Genomic DNA, 17,785 nt, shown 5'->3' with positions numbered 1-17,785 from the left:
CTAGTACATTTTCTTACTAGTAAAAATCCTATTTTTTTACATAAATAATTGCATTTTTACTAGAGCAAATGTTTCTGATATCAATCATTGAATTGCTAATGGTAAACATTTTCATTTTTGATAATTCGATTAGTGTTAACTTTGCTATTTTAGATCTGAAATTACTCTCCTAATTATAGATATGAATCCATTTGCAGATAGGCCTATCGAGAATGAACATTTCATGAATTATTGATATCAACGACTGAATTTGAATGGCAGCCTATTGTGACATTTCGGGAAAACACAATTATAGAAATCCAGAATTATCGTTTTTATTTTAAATGTAATTCTTGTCATCAGTAATTCGTATTTCTGTGAGTGATGATGTCAGTGATGATGTCAATAATTAGCGTTGTTACTCGTGGATACTCCTGATATTGGGAATGAACTTGTGGAAACTGAATTGTTGATAAATGAATATCCTGCGAATGATGAAGAGACATGTGCCGCTGATTTAGGTTCGATCAGGACATTTGTTGTGATGTTGCCATAGTATTTCTACAAAACATCAACATCTGCTCCAGTCACACACACACACACACACACACACACACACACTATTTCTGCTGATGATGATGTCAGACATTCATAAAGATATCCCCACAGCTCTCTGTCCTCTGAGACGATGAAGAACCTTTGAGTTCATTTCAGAATGAACACACACACACACACACACACACACACACACACACACACACACACACACACACACACACAAACATTATTTTTCTTACCCCATTGGTAGATAATTTTGCATGTTTAAAGCAAAAACTCACTTAATTTTGATTTACTTCCCCAAAAACAAGACATAATATCTTATGTCCAGAGGTGGAAAGAGTACTGAAAATTTGTACTCAAGTACAAGTACAAGTAGTTGCTAAAATAATACTCGATTACAAGCAAAAGTACTGGTGTTAAAATGTACTTAAGTAAAAGTACAAAGTACCCCTCTCAAAAACTACTCAAGTACTAATTACTAATTACTTTTAGCCTGTGATATTTATTTACTTTTATGGAAACCAAGTTATAAAAATGGTCTAATATAATAATTATTAATAATGAATTATAATGCAAAATAAATAAGCTTATTGGGTTCTTTTATTTATAAACTTTTTTTTCTTTTTTTTTTACAATAAAGATTTCCAAACGTACCCTACTAATATTTCCAAAGTTTCAAAAGTTATCAGCATTTAGCACTGACAAAAAATGTGCCATCTAGACAGACTGTCAATCAGTGCAGTTACACTGTTATGCCAGTGGGTCGTGGCCGGCAAGACACTGTTTTTATGAAAGAGTCATTATTAAACTCTCCTTTCTAAGCTTAAAACACGGATTCAATATTAATAAAACAATGTGTTGACAATGACATACAATATAACTTTTTAATCTAAGTTTACACTGCTAAATCTTTATTACGGTTTATGTGCTTTCACCTGAGTAACGCTGAAGCTCATGTTTCAAGTGATGTTTTTAGTCAAAGTATCGTGAGGTCTACCCAACTTTAAAAACAAAAACAACTGAACTATCACATATCACTGCAGAAACAAAGTTTCTATAAAACGTCTCCTTTCCTTCCTCTGTATAAGAACAACTCCTCCATGTGGGGTCATGGGCACTCGTCATCTGGTATTTCTTCCGAATTTTCAATGAATTCAGTGTCTCGAATGTCCATGTCCATTACGGCAAAGTTCTTTGATAACACTAAAATACAAACTGAAGGACGTGTGAGGACGAATATAGCTCTCCAGGCTTTTTTCCCGCTCCAAATACAAGGGTTTTTATTGGCCCGCCCAAGATCAGTTATTTCCATTGGATACCCAAATGCTGGTCAAAGATTTGAATAATTGTTGAATTCAAATTGTACAAGTACTTTGTAATTAATGGGATTTTTAAAGTAGTGAAGTACATTACTTAACTTAATTTGTACTCAAGTACAAGGAAAATTACAGACTAAAAAATGTACTCACAAAAGTACAAGTACACGAAAAAAATACTTAATTACAGTAATCTGAGTAGTTGTAATTCGTTACTTCCACCTCTGCTTATGTCATTTTAACCCTTTAGTAAAAGCATCTTGATTTAAGAATGTTTAGTTTCACAGCAGCGCTACAGTGATAACAGGAGATTACAGTAACAGTGTTTGGGCTTTACAGCAGATCTAGTGTAAAGTTATTGTCCAGATAAAGTTGGTTTTGATTGATTCACTTCCGTCGTAATGATCATTAGTGATTAACTTAGCTCGCTAGACCACCCAGTAGAGCATCGTCATCTTCCTGGGACAACACCGCACCGATACCAACATCACTGGGTCACGATGAGCGGCCGGCCTGATCCGACGACGGGTCTGCAGAACACCTCCACATGTGTATAATCCTGAAACCACAGGTAAATGTACATCAACAAACGGGAAGAAGATCCTCTAATGGCCTTTACGAGCGTCACATGATCAGTCACATGATCAGTCACACGACAGCTGAGAAAATCGAATTAAGACACGGAAGAGTCGGCCCGTCTTAATATGACAGTGATCTGAGTAACACAGCATTAGGCTAGTGCTTTGATCTTTAACGTGTGTGTGTGTGTGTGTGTGTGTGTTACTAAAGCTCTACACTGTAAACATCACCCTTTTCCTCAGTGTTTCTGTCTCGTTTTCCAGCACTAATATCAAGACACTGAAGAAGCAAAATGACTGAAGATATTAAATCAAATAAAATATCTGCCAGTGGGGTCGGAAAATACACTTGTTTTCACTTTGAATTAAAATGATTTTTCTGTTGTTGTTTTTTAAAGTACAAACATATTTAAATTTGATTAAATCATAACTTCACTCATTTAGCTTCTCCAGTAAATACAAAACAAGACAAAAATATTAAGCAAGGACTGTTTGTAATTTACATGAAACAGATAATATGATCTAATAGCAAGTCGAGTATATTATACAGCGCTTTCCACAATATAGATCGCATCAAAGCAGCTTCACAGAACCAATCAAAACATAATAATTATGTTATTATGTAATGTGTGTGTGTGTGTGTGTGTGTGTGTGTGTGTGTGTGTGTGTGTGTGGTTCTCTACATGAGTCTGTACTAATTTTCATCCGTGAGTAAGTCGGTCAGTGTGACTCTAATGCGCTGTGACGGGCTCGTCTCGTCTCTCTCTACGCTGGACACACACACACACACACACACACACACAGTACAAAAAAAGCTTTTTAAATAAAAATTTAGTGAGAAAAAGCTACCTTTTCACACAGAACAAGATTTGTTTTTCTTACTTTTCTTATTGGCAGATAATTTTCCCAGTTTAAGGAAAAACTCTCTTCATTTTGATTAATTTCCCCAGAAAACAAGATGTAATAGTGAATGCATCTTGATTTAAGAATTTTACAAAGACAAGTATTTTTTTTTGCAGTGCTTACACACACACACACACACTCACACATGCACGCACACACACACACACACACACACACACAGCTTCTGTCAGATGAGATCTCGCGGCCCAGAGCGCCGTCTGTCTCGGTGATTCCCTATCTCCGCGGGACGAGATCATACGGAGGAAGTGATGTCAGAGTTCAGTACTTCCGATAACCTTAAACACACTCCATATCCCTCACACTGCGCCAAACACGGAGATTCAGGCGCTGAAATAACTTCATTTACACTTGAGAAGGAAACACCTCTCCGTCATGTTCATGTGAAGCGTCCAGCGATCGGGTCCAGTGTAACCAACAGAGATGGACGTAAATCTGCAACGCTTTAGTAGGCCGCTTGTTTTTATCTAAACTTTCTTAAATCAAGACACATTTACTGGAGAAGAACAAGGACTGAAGATATTAAGTCAAGTTTTATGAAAAATTAGTTTGAGTTTGAAATGAGAGCTGATATCTGCCAGTGGAGTCACCATCCGTTTCTGCTGTTGTACTGTAATGTTACCGTTTCTACTGTAGTTTGTTGTACAGTAATGTTACAGTATCGCTGTAGTTGTTGTACTGTAATGTTACAGTATTGCTGTAGTTTGTTGTACAGTAATGTTACAGTATCGCTGTAGTTTGTTGTACTGTAATGTTACCGTTTCTACTGTAGTTTGTTGTACAGTAATGTTACAGTATCGCTGTAGTTTGTTGTACAGTAATGTTACCGCACTGCTGTAGTTTGTTGTACAGTAATGTTACAGTATCGCTGTAGTTTGTTGTACAGTAATGTTACCGTTTCTACTGTAGTTTGTTGTACAGTAATGTTACAGTATCGCTGTAGTTTGTTGTACAGTAATGTTACCGCACTGCTGTAGTTTGTTGTACAGTAATGTTACAGTATCGCTGTAGTTTGTTGTACTGTAGTGTTACCGTTTCTACTGTAGTTTGTTGTACAGTAATGTTACAGTATCGCTGTAGTTTGTTGTACAGTAATGTTACCGTTTCTACTGTAGTTTGTTGTACAGTAATGTTACAGTATCGCTGTAGTTTGTTGTACAGTAATGTTACCGCACTGCTGTAGTTTGTTGTACAGTAATGTTACAGTATCGCTGTAGTTTGTTGTACAGTAATGTTACAGTATCGCTGTAGTTTGTTGTACAGTAATGTTACAGTATCGCTGTAGTTTGTTGTACAGTAATGTTACCGCACTGCTGTAGTTTGTTGTACAGTAATGTTACAGTATCGCTGTAGTTTGTTGTACAGTAATGTTACAGTATCGCTGTAGTTTGTTGTACAGTAATGTTACAGTATCGCTGTAGTTTGTTGTACAGTAATGTTACAGTATCGCTGTAGTTTGTTGTACAGTAATGTTACAGTATCGCTGTAGTTTGTTGTACAGTAATGTTACAGTAATGTTACCGTTTCTACTGTAGTTTGTTGTACAGTAATGTTACAGTATCGCTGTAATTTGTTGTACTGTAATGTTACCGTTTCTACTGTAGTTTGTTGTACAGTAATGTTACAGTATCGCTGTAGTTTGTTGTACTGTAATGTTACAGTATCGCTGTAGTTTGTTGTACAGTAATGTTACAGTATCGCTGTAGTTGTTGTACTGTAATGTTACAGTATCGCTGTAGTTTGTTGTACAGTAATGTTACAGTATCGCTGTAGTTTGTTGTACAGTAATGTTACCGCACTGCTGTAGTTTGTTGTACAGTAATGTTACAGTATCGCTGTAGTTTGTTGTACAGTAATGTTACCGTTTCTACTGTAGTTTTTGTTGTATAGTAATGTTACAGTATCGCTGTAGTTTGTTGTACAGTAATGTTACCGTTTCTACTGTAGTTTGTTGTATAGTAATGTTACAGTATCGCTGTAGTTTGTTGTACAGTAATGTTAAAGTATCGCTGTAGTTTGTTGTACAGTAATGTTACAGTATCGCTGTAGTTTGTTGTACAGTAATGTTACAGTATCGCTGTAGTTTGTTGTACAGTAATGTTACAGTATCGCTGTAGTTTGTTGTACAGTAATGTTACAGTATCGCTGTAGTTTGTTGTACTGTAATGTTACAGTATCGCTGTAGTTTGTTGTACAGTAATGTTACAGTATTGCTGTAGTTGTTGTACAGTAATGTTACAGTATCGCTGTAGTTTGTTGTACAGTAATGTTACAGTATCGCTGTAGTTTGTTGTACAGTAATGTTACCGCACTGCTGTAGTTTGTTGTACAGTAATGTTACAGTATCGCTGTAGTTTGTTGTACTGTAATGTTACCGTTTCTACTGTAGTTTGTTGTACAGTAATGTTACAGTATCGCTGTAGTTTGTTGTACTGTAATGTTACAGTATCGCTGTAGTTTGTTGTACAGTAATGTTACAGTATCGCTGTAGTTGTTGTACTGTAATGTTACAGTATCGCTGTAGTTTGTTGTACAGTAATGTTACAGTATCGCTGTAGTTTGTTGTACAGTAATGTTACCGCACTGCTGTAGTTTGTTGTACAGTAATGTTACAGTATCGCTGTAGTTTGTTGTACAGTAATGTTACCGTTTCTACTGTAGTTTGTTGTATAGTAATGTTACAGTATCGCTGTAGTTTGTTGTACAGTAATGTTACCGTTTCTACTGTAGTTTGTTGTATAGTAATGTTACAGTATCGCTGTAGTTTGTTGTACAGTAATGTTACCGTTTCTACTGTAGTTTGTTGTATAGTAATGTTACAGTATCGCTGTAGTTTGTTGTACAGTAATGTTACCGTTTCTACTGTAGTTTGTTGTATAGTAATGTTACAGTATCGCTGTAGTTTGTTGTACTGTAATGTTACAGTATCGCTGTAGTTTGTTGTACAGTAATGTTACAGTATCACTGTAGTTGTTGTACTGTAATGTTACAGTATCGCTGTAGTTTGTTGTACAGTAATGTTACAGTATCGCTGTAGTTTGTTGTACAGTAATGTTACAGTATCGCTGTAGTTTGTTGTACAGTAATGTTACAGTATCGCTGTAGTTTGTTGTACTGTAATGTTACAGTATCGCTGTAGTTTGTTGTACAGTAATGTTACAGTATTGCTGTAGTTGTTGTACTGTAATGTTACAGTATCGCTGTAGTTTGTTGTACTGTAATGTTACAGTATCGCTGTAGTTTGTTGTACAGTAATGTTACAGTATTACTGTAGTTTGTTGTACTGTAATGTTACAGTATCGCTGTAGTTTGTTGTACAGTAATGTTACAGTATTGCTGTAGTTGTTGTACAGTAACGTTACAGTATCGCTGTAGTTTGTTGTACAGTAATGTTACAGTATTGCTGTAATTTGTTGTACAGTAATGTTACCGCACTGCTGTAGTTTGTTGTACTGTAATGTTCAATGTTATATGGTGTTTAAAGCGCCGGAATCAACAGCAGACTCTGATCAACCCTCCGGCACTCGAACACGACATTTGGAGATGCGAAATAAACACACATGTTGAGTTGGAGCGCAGTCTGGGGTCTGACCTGCTGTCCATCTGTCTGACACACACACACACACGTGCTCAAAGACATAACATCTGATGGCATTTCACTCATCTCGAGTCCTGATTTAAGAATGTTTAGATATTGGACTGGACACACACACACACACACACACACACTGAGTGTGAACAGCATTGTGTGAGTTACATTCATTACTAAAGCATGTAAACTAGGAAATCCCTATAAACATTGCCATCATTTTACAGATTGAAATGTGTAATATTAGAGCATCATTCCAGGAAAGCGTCTCTTTTTACACATGACTGGATGCAAACAAGGGACAAACGTTAGCGCTCTGAAGGGTTTTAAAGAGTCTCTTCTGCTCATTTATTTGAGACAGTAAAACAGTAAAATATTACTCCAGTGTGAATCATCTGTTCTCCATGTGAATATACAGTAAAGCTGAATTTATCATCATTACTCCAGTCTTCAGTGTCACATGACCCTTCAGAAATCACTCTAATATGAGGATCTGATGATCAACACACAGTTATGATTATTATTAATGTTGGAAACATCTTCATATCTGTGGAAACTGCTGTGTTTATCTTTCAGGATTCTTTGATGAATATAAAGTTAAAAAGAACAGCATTTATTTCAAATAGAATATTTTATAAAATTATAAATGTCTTTGCTGTCACTTTTGATCAATTTAATGCATCCTTGCTGAATAAAAGTCTTAATTTCTTTCTTTGAACTTGAGCTGAACAGGTTAATGAACTGAACTGAATGACGAGTTGCTCTACAGCTGAATATTCATTTCTCCCGTATTTGATGAAGTTTGCATTATTGATTGTAATTTGGTTATTATTGAAGCTGCTGTGAGTCGATCTGTTCTGTAATGAGTCGATCGTTCAGATGTTGCTGCATCCCCGAGGAACGTCTCACAACACGTCTGAGATCTCCTGTTATTATCATATTAGGTCCTTATGATTTTACATGAATATGAGTATGAGTATGAGCTAACCCACCCCGTGGATGAAGGCACCGATGATTGCAGCTTGAGAGGGTTTGATGAACAGGGAAGAGATGGTCCATCTATTAATGTTCCTCACGGACGGCAGGAACCTCGAGTTTGTCCTGCAAACCTGAAAAACATTGAAAGAACAGATTGACTGTTATTTCGACTGCTGTGTGTGTGTGTGTGTGTGTGTGTGTGTGTGAGTGTGTGTGTGGTGAATCACTGTGTGTTCCTGAAACTCGCTATGAGTGAAAAAAATGATTCACTTTCCCTTCTAAACGAATCTGAGCTTTTGCAACACAAAGTTCTGCTTCTCCGTCTCTTTCAGAAACTCAAAGATGAAGAAAGTGGATAGACACGAGTGAGCTGCTGTCAGCCTGCGTTCGCCTCACACACACACACATTACAGAGAGAGAGGAGAGAAGAGGACGAGTTAGACGAGACTGTGAATCAGTGGATATAAAACACCATTAAACAGATGAAGATCTGAGCGTGACGAGGAGAGATAGAGATGAACATCTGCCCTCTGTCTGCCCTCATCACACACACACACACACACACACACACTCTTCCTCAGTGTTTCTGTCTCGTTCTAATCATTCTTTCATTAACACACATTTACTGAGAACAACAATGACTGAAGATATTCAGACTTGAAGTGAAGTGAGTTTGTGCTTAAAACAAGAACAAATATCTGCCAATGGAGTCAGAAAATACATTTTGGGTGAAAACTCCACTGGCAGATATTTGTTCTTGTTTTAAGCACAAACTCACTCATTTTGATACATTTTTTATTAGTCTTAAAGGTGTCCTATACTGTGAAATTGAATTTATGTTGGCATAGTTAAATAACAAGAGTTCAGTACATGGACATGACATACAGTGAGTCTCAAACATCATTGTTTTCTCCGTCTTACTTAAATCTCGTTTTTGAAAAACACCCCTGAAAAACAGCTGAATCTCCACATAATACCGACTCTGACGTAAAAGTCGGGATCATTCATATCAGGGGCGGCTCGCCCATAGAGGGCGCTGGGGCGCCGCCCTCCCTCCGACCTGTCTGTCTGTTTTTTTAAAGGAGCAATGTGTGACTTTTAGCGACATCTAGTGGTTCGGTTGCGAGTTTGCACCAGGTTTGCACTAAGGGCTCCGCCCACTGCTCACCCCTCCCTTTCGAAGAAGCTACGGTTGCTAAAACGGGACAAACATCTCGTCGGCTGAGACAGCAGAGAATAGCCAGAGTAAGCCAAGAGTGTGTAACATTGTCACTGTTTCTGTACCACAGTCCATTATAAACCACATCATGGATACTGTTTACAAAGCCAGTCAGGTGAGGATCAAGGGTTTTAATATATAATTTAATATAATAATATTAATCAGTTGATTGTCTCACAAACGTAACCAGCAGCACATTTCTCCCCACATACTCTAGCAAACCCATAATACAGCGAGGGAGCAGCTATATATTTTTTCTAACAGGGTAGTAATAGTTTAGCTGGCTAATATGAGCTGTTACTGTGGCTGAGCTGGGACGCGTCCGCATGAGTCCAAAGGTCGGAAGTGCGCGCGCTGTTACAATCATGTCATCTCCGCATCCCATAGATACTATTTACTACACACAATAGGCTTTTTTCTCAGATTTTGAAAACTCTTCGCGATCGACTTTAGTGATAAAAGACTTTAGTAAAAGTCTCTATCGACGGGTTAGTGATTCCTGTAACGTTCTGTTTTACGGTCAATGACATGAATACTAATCATCAGCTGTCTCACGAACGTAACAGCACATCTATCCCCAACATAACAAACCCATAACACAGCGAGGGAGAACTAAGTTACATGAAACAATCCCAACTACATATTTTACACCACTCACAAGGGAAAAGTCACTACTCACGGAGTGTAAGGCTAGCTTCCAGCTTTCCGCTACTTCTCTTTCAAGGTAGTGATGAAACGCGTTCTGTAGCGCTGTGTGTTCGCGTTCGGCTACGGTAGAAATATGACGTCACAACATGGCGACCTTCATAGAAGGGGATTCCCGCGGTTATGGAGCTATTAATGTCTCATTCTAAGGTAATAAAAACATTACGGTTAATTAAGTAAGTTCTTTATACACCACTGAAAACATAGTTATGGATGTCATATTGCATTTCTGTTAATAGATAATCAACTTATTTACACATTGCACCTTTAATATATATTATAATTTATCATTTTGAAAAATAATCTTTGTTAATTATATGCTAATAATGGTTTTACTTTGAAAAGTGTTTTGAACTCACCAGAATGATATTTGCATTCACTTTCGTTACTTTTATCATGTTGGTGTAGTAGTATAGCCAATAGGCTGTCTTCTCAGGGCGCCAGTTCGCTCAGCCCCACAGTGCTGGAATTTAAGCCAATGGTTCCCCGGTTGCTATGCAAAAAAGTTTATATTTCGCCAATCAGCGTCGTCAAATTTTATGGTTTGGGGGCGCTGAAAATATCGCCCACAGTATCAGACTAGGGGAGTGCACCGTGCACGCGCACCACGGGACATTTTTTTACCTCAGATGAGAGCAGAATGGCAGCGCCAGTGACGTCGAGTGGAAATAATGTAAAGTTAGTCGTGGGAATTGACCTGTCTGTCTCTGTCACTCACACACACATAAACACTGTTTCACACACGTTTGATATTAAAATAGTTATAGGAATATTAATACCTGTGTGTTTGCTTTGTTTTTTGATGTTTTTAAGTTCTGAGCTAGATTACTGTGTTTCATACTAGTTAAAATCAACTTTCTTCTCATACTTGGGTGTTACCCTTAAGAATGTTGTCCCATCCTCTCTTTCAGAGCCTTTTCTCTCTCTCTTTCTCTAGTATCAACACATTGTTATCCATTATCCAATTGTCAATTTGTCAAAAATATGTAGTCTACAGCTGGGGGTTGATTAAACTAGATTGTTGTATTACCTATTATTTTTTGTATTACCTATATTATAATTTATCAATATTATGTGTTTGCACTTTTTCTGTCAGCACACAGAGCATAATAAACATGCAACTTGTTCATTATCATTAACTGTCAAACTGTTATTATTATTATTGTATTATTTGACCATTGTTATTGACTGGTTTAAGTTATTTTATTGATATAGGTAAGGGCATGGCCTAAGGCCTAAAATGCACCAGAATGCAGGAAATCACATCTACTAAATTCAAAATTTTCTGGGGGGGAACCCCCAGACCCCCCTGTTATTCAGCCCCCTCTCCAATATTTTTCACCGACCGCCACTGATTCATATGTATGACCAACCCGATCTCACGACCAAATCGTACGAATTCGACGAATGATTAAAAAGTGGCTAATTCGTAACAATTCATACGACCTCACTTGTACGAATTAATACGATTTTGCTAAATCTTACATATTTTACGAATTGGCCAATTCGTATGAATTCGTACGAATGACCTACCCCTGACCCCGCCCCTAAACCTAACCATCACGTGGGTTTAGACAAATCGTACGAATTAGTAGGAACGAATTAGCCACTTTTTAATCATGCGTCGAATTCGTATACGAATTGGTCGTGAGATAGTGTTGTTGGTATGACCCAAAATATTTGCATATGCCAGCCCATGTTCAGTGACAGACGAGACGGAGCTGCGCAGTCGGGCGGGGTGGAGGACGTGTCCCCCTCAATATTGAAGAATGCGGCATGTGTCCCACCCAAAAAATTGCATACCTAACCTACCGCAGGAACACAAACTGTACATTTGGAACTTTTATTTTTAATGCGCGACAAAGAAGAGATTCGGTTTTGCCAGCAAGTCAAACCCAGAGTGATAGTTAGGTTAAACCCTTAAACCCGGTTAAACCTTCCCATTTCATGTTTGAATAATCACCATTCGCTTCATGTATTTCACTCACCGGAGCATCTGATTGGTAGAGAGAAGTTAACATTACACTAACGCACCAGCTTTGAACTGGAACCTACATGATTTATCTAATCATGTCACTTATAATATCACATACCTTTTTTGCAGTTTGAATAAATAATAAACACAGCAGTTTGAACTCTTCTCCTCTATTATTTCACACATCAGATCACTAACTCCAAAAACTCGCGACCGTACTAAGTGCGCAGGACCCATCTACGGCAAGCCCCGAGGGGAAAAATACACTTGCATACACACATACAACGAGCGCTAGTACATCAGTACCGGTATTATAGTAACATACTTTGTTGGATTATGTCATTTACAATCCAAAAAAGTCTGTTACAATAATAATAATAAAAAAAGATTTTGAGGACAGTTACACTGTATTGAGACAGTTGAGAAATAATAATATTTTTACAGTTTTCAACAATAATTGTCATTATTGAACCCTTGCTCTTATTTTGTTTCTGATTTATCAGTTTTCTCATTATTTTAGCAAATAATATATTTATATATATATATATATATATATATATATATATATATATATATATATATTTGAGATGGTTTGTTTTAAGAAGTTTCAAAGAGTTAGTAAAAGAGTAAAGCAAAAGTTAAAACTTTTTTTTAACTAGGCATCTATTTTTTTTATTAAGTATTTATTTTTTATTAACACAGCATTCCTTTATACTGTATCATTATTGCGTGACATTTGTGTCAATAATCGTCAAGCACAGGTGACTTCGCATAGTGGGAGGGGCCCCCAAAACAGACCACCATTGCAAGTACCACATCACCAAACTGTATGTTACTATTATGGTGGTGGGATAGACGTTGATTCACAGTGGCCAATATTTTATTTCTAAATTATGACTATTTTTGATCTACAAAACATACTAACATTAAAAGGGCAACCCAGGAAACATTATAAAATAATTTGAAAAATCATTATAGGGCACCTTTAATATCTTCAGTGATTTTGCTTCTCCAGTAAATGAATCTTGATTTAAGAGTGTTGAGATATGTGTGCCTGATCTATGACCTGTTGATTGAGAATTAAGGCTGATAATGAAGCCAGCGTGACCTCTGTGTGTCCCAGCGTGACCTCTGTGTGTCCCAGCGTGACCTCTGTGTGTCCCAGCGTGACCTCTGTGTCCCAGCGTGACCTCTGTGTGTCCCAGCGTGACCTGTGTGTGTCCCAGCGTGACCTCTGTGTGTCCCAGCGTGACCTCTGTGTGTCCCAGCGTGACCTCTGTGTGTCCCAGCGTGACCTCTGTGTGTCCCAGCGTGACCTCTGTGTCCCAGCGTGACCTCGGTGTGTCCCAGCTCTCGGTGACTCCTGCAGGGCTGGACACACAATAACATGACATTCCCACATTTAAAACTAAAGGTTAATGCAAATAATGAAGCCTGCCGGGCGGAGCGGTGTTCCCGCTAGCCGCGAGTGTGTCATGCTAATGTGCAGTACACAGGTGTGTGTGTGTGACAGCAGGTGTGTGTGACAGCGGGTGACCTTCGAGCGCTCCTGTCCACATGGCTCTCTGTTCCTGCGGTTCCTGCGAACGAGCCGTCGGCGGAGATCATCTCTGCGTGGAGAACAGCGAGACCCGACGTGTGTGTCCAGATCGTCACACACAAAGTTAATTTATGCAACGCTAGCGTCGTAAATGTCACGACTCGCCACGGGAGCTTCAGACATGAGCTGAGCTTTACACCCAATATGAGTCTGATTCAGATCTCGTGTAGATCAGACATTTGGTCTCTGATGACTTTAGTCTCAGACTGATGATGATGATGGGATGAAACACTAAACATGTCCATGTCCTTCCTCTGTTTCTGTCTTGATTTCCAGCACAACCTTCTCAAGACACATTTACAGGAGATGCTAAATGACTGAAGATATTAAGTGTTGATTAATGAAATGTGAGTTTGAGCTTAAAAGAAGAACAAATCTCTGCCAATGCAGTCAGAAACTAAACCAGAATAACCTCATTGGTTCGCCACAAAGGGAAACAATATTATTTTTGCGACTCCATTGGCAGATTTTTTTCTTGTTTTAGGCACAAACTCACACATGCATTTTTGATTAAACAAGACTTAATATCTTCGGTCATTCTGCTTCTTCAGTAAAAATATCTTGAATTAAGAATTTTTTTTTACATTTTATTGCTGAAAAAAAAAAGACAGAAACAGTGAGGAAGAACATTATTGCACGACACGTTATCATGACTGTGACACACATATCCAAAATCTGAATATGGAGCATCATCACCCGTTTTATACCCCGTCTGATGCCCCTCTCCAGAACCCCCGTATGATGACCCGTTCTGTCCGTAAGCTCCTGAACTTCTGAGACATCGCCGTGGCAACAGAGTGACGCACACCTGCAGATGCCGGTCCATATGAGGCCGTGACGGACTCACCGCGGAGAACTATTCCTGACCTGAACGTTCACAGTCCTCCAGAGACGTGCGTCAGTCATCAGACGAATCACTTCACCGAAGTCAACATCACGCATCACGCATAATCATGTAAAGTTGATCAGTTCTGATCAGAGACAGAGAAAGTGTCATTATTCAGCTCAGGTTTGGTTCTTATCTGATAAACAATAATACTATTATGTGTCTTTTAAACCCCAACTCAAACCTTTTCCGTCGAATGTTTTGTTTTTGTGTTTTTCAACATTGACTTGAGTATCTAATGCAATGACATTCAGACATTATAAGTGTGATTAAAGACTCTTAAAGTAGGACGGTAACCCAACACAGTGTCGGCCCGGATGAAGTCCATGAGTGCCAGATGTGGGCCGGATCTGTGTTGCTGTCTGGGAATGTTGATATTAACTAGTGTATTAACTAATGTTTAAGATCTTATCAGCTTTAGATTAGATCTTTATTGTCATTGCACATTTTGCGGGAGCAATCCGACCTGCAGCATTAAAGGATTACTCACCCCCGTGTCATCCAAGATGTCCATGTCTTTCTTTCTTCAGTCGAAAAGAAATTAAGGTTTTTGATGAAAACATTCCAGGATTTTTCTCCATATAATGGACTTCAATGGGAACCAAACGGTTCAAGGTCCAAAAGACAGTTAATAACAGTTTCAGATGCAGCTTCAAATGTCTTTAAACGACACCAGACGATGAATAAGGGTCTTATCATGCGAAACGATCGCTTATTTCAAAACTTATTCCAAAAATGTAACTTTTCTAAGGACAAATGCTAGCCTTGCTCTATTCTGTGAGGTGCGTTTGCAACGTCACGTAATACGTAATTATTTTCAAAAGGTCACGGGCGACGTAGCCGAAAGTACAGAGTCAGTGTTTACGAGTTGAACGCATAGGTTGAACGTGCAAACTAACTCAAACGCCGTTTATAAAAAAAGGAATTAAAAAGAAAAACAACGATGTCGGACGATTTTGATTCTGTACTTCCGGCTACGTCGCCCGTGACCTTTTGAACGTAATTACGTATTACGTGACGTTACAAACGCGCCTCACAGAATAGAGCAAGGCTAGCATTTGTCCTTAGAAAAGTTACATTTTTGGAATAAGTTTTGAAATAAGCGCTCGTTTCGCATGATAAGACCCTTATTCATCGTCTGGTGTCGTTTAAAGACATTTGAAGCTGCATCTGAAACTGTTATTAACCGTCTTTTGGACATGAACCATCCGGTTCCCATTGAAGTCCGTTATATGGAGAAAAATCCTGGAATGTTTTCATCAAAAACCTTAATTTCTTTTTGACTGAGGAAAGGAAGACATGGACATCTTGGATGACACGGGGGCGAGTAAATTATCAGCAAAAGTTTTTTCAAAAGTGAACTAATCCTTTAAAATAGAAGATAATTTAGCATTTCACATTAAAATACATTTAACCCTTAATATAAATAAATACTCAAAATATACAACAAATAAAACACAAATAGCCATTGCACATAGTCCATTGTTTCATTGAGCCCAGCTTCGTGTATGTGAAGTGTGTGTGAGGTTGAATATGTGTATAGATAAACTAAATGTTAATGGTTTTGTTGAAGGTTGCTCTGACTGGTCCCCAGTCTGCCGGAGGGGATGAAGGGGTTTCTGGGCTGCGAGGGCTTTTGTTTTTGTTTATGTTTGTGTGAGAACACAGTTTGAATGAACTTTCTATTGTGCAGCGCTAGAAGCTGACCAGCACTCTCCTGACCCTAACCCTGACCCTGACCCTAACCCTGACCTGTTGCGTCTCAGGGTCCTCCGGCTGGACAGTCTCGGGTGGGCTCTCCTAAGGGTGCGGTGGTGTCCAGGCTCCTAGCTTAGCATTAACTCAGGGGTGGACAGCAGTGATGAAGACAGCAGTGATGAAGACAGGTGATGAAGACAGGTGATGAAGACAGGTGATGAAGACAGGTGAGATTCCCTGGCAAGGTAAAAAAACAAAAACAAAAAAACATTTAAGCGTTAAAACTTCCAAATCCAGGCAACAATGACTCTGGATAGCAGTCGTGTCAGTGCACCAACTGTTGTGAATGTAAACGCACACACCTCCTGCTCCTGCCGTAGCGGAGTTAGCTGTGTGGTCTGCGCGGTAAAGCTCCTGCTAGCTCGACGGCTAGCGCGGGGATGTTTTCATGCAACCAGGTCTCCGTAAACACCGCGATGCAGGTGTCCAGCAGAGTGAACATTCTGCTGAACATCTGAGGAACGACAGACATCATGAGGGAGTAAATGAGGACACAACTCACACACACACACACACACTTGTTTTTAGCATCCTCTGGCTCATATGAGGGTTTTATCAGCATGTGTCCAGAACTCAGGAGAGGAGGATCTAAATGTCAGCTGTGATATCAGATAAAACAAAAGCCGAACCTCACTGTGAACATGACTCTCTCTCTCTCTCTCTCTCTCTCTCTCTCTCTCTCTCTCTCTCTCTCTCTCTCTCGTCAGCGTTTGTTCAGCCCACCTATGATGAGTCAGTCTCCCACTCGCTGACACTCTCAGCCAATCAGAGAGCTCACTGCTGCCACTGCTGCCGTCAGAGCCCCGGTGATGAACACACACACACACACACACACACACACACAGAGCCCTACCCATAATCCTGTGCCAGGCGAGAGCAGGGCATGAGAAACAGCAGCTCTCTTCGGGTGGGACACAAACTCCACATCTCCGTTTCCCGACCCTGAGCATCCGGAGCGACGGACACACACACACACACACACACACTAGTGACAGACACACATAGTTCTGTCCTACACTTTGCGTCAATGCTTTTGGCTGCGGCTCATTTTTCTTGTGAAGCAGAATAAAGTGCAGTCAGATGTACGTGTGGAACAGAATCACACGCAGAACAAACGCAACTCAAACTCTCGCCTGATCATACAGTCACCATCATTCTGTGCTGCTCATCAAGTCCGCTTTATTTCTACAGCTCTTTATACAGTACAGATGGATTCAAAGCAGCTCTACAGTGATAAACAAGGAAATGGCCATCAATGATTATATCCAGATCAGATGGAGGACATAGACACGGCCACAACACATGATGTAGTCAGCCGGATCCGGGCCGTATCCAGACCAGATGGAGGACATAGACACGGCCAACAATCAATCAAAACATAATAACAGTGTTCGATCCTTAGTGGAAAAACATCCACGTTTGGTAGAGCTGATCAAGGGGATTACTGATTGGGTAATTAATTTGAATATCCCCAACTGAGCAAGCTGAAGGAAACAGCAGCGAGGAACCGAAAAACTCCATCAGGTGACCTAAAGGTGTCCTAAACTCTATCAGGTGACCTAAAGGTGTCCTAAACTCCATCAGGTGATCTAAAGGTGTCCTAAACTCCATCAGGTGACCTAAAGGTGTCCTAAACTCCATCAGGTGATCTAAAGGTGTCCTAAAACTCAATCAGGCGACCTAAAGGTGTCCTAAACTCCATCAGGTGACCTAAAGGTGT

General features: G+C 39.3%; 1 long non-coding RNA gene across 1 annotated transcript; it reads right to left on the bottom strand.

The window, feature by feature from the left end:
- Window positions 1-1,143: 1,143 nt before the first annotated feature.
- On the bottom strand, window positions 1,144-17,085 carry LOC148981786 (uncharacterized). The gene is made up of 5 exons (XR_016168410.1): window positions 16,368-17,085; window positions 16,060-16,242; window positions 12,930-13,192; window positions 7,937-8,053; window positions 1,144-2,415 (listed from the first exon to the last, which is right to left on the bottom strand). It is a non-coding gene; the product is annotated as an uncharacterized LOC148981786 (long non-coding RNA).
- Between the last annotated feature and the right edge of the window lie 700 nt (window positions 17,086-17,785).

This window comes from Pimephales promelas, chromosome 4, assembly GCF_988280905.1.
Source record: "Pimephales promelas chromosome 4, fPimPro1.hap1.1, whole genome shotgun sequence".
NCBI classification, from domain to species: domain Eukaryota; kingdom Metazoa; phylum Chordata; class Actinopteri; order Cypriniformes; family Leuciscidae; genus Pimephales; species Pimephales promelas.
The sequence above is the reverse complement of the archived record's forward strand: the minus strand, read 5'-3'. Positions and strand labels throughout refer to the sequence as shown.